Genomic DNA, 429 nt, shown 5'->3' on the forward strand with positions numbered 1-429 from the left:
TTATGTTTGTATTGGTACAAAAATTTAGGAGAAACAACCCCAATATTTTTGAACTAGAATATCTGACCGATAAGCTCTAGTCTGTACTTCTTGTGTTTGTAAAGTACTTAATTTCATACAGTAATTGCAATGGCTTTTTTTCCCTCTGAACTAATTTTTTCCCAAGAAGTTATTTTCTTAGAAATTGATTTCAGTCTTGCTTTTCAATCAGATTCTTAGCTGAGGTGGGAGTAAGAGTTAATGGGCTTTACATTAACAAGTGTGTTGAGCAATGATAAAAATCAGCAAGAGAACTATAGCAGCAGCACAGGAATGAGTTTTATGGCAAACCCATCTCAGCAGGGCACGTTATGGGAACAATAAAATTTTACTGATATATCATAAAGTGAAATTACAAAACATTTCCTAATCATGAAGAATGTGATGCTG

Source organism: Acanthisitta chloris, unplaced genomic scaffold, assembly GCF_000695815.1.
Source record: "Acanthisitta chloris isolate BGI_N310 unplaced genomic scaffold, ASM69581v1 scaffold20348, whole genome shotgun sequence".
Taxonomy (NCBI): Eukaryota; Metazoa; Chordata; class Aves; order Passeriformes; family Acanthisittidae; genus Acanthisitta; species Acanthisitta chloris.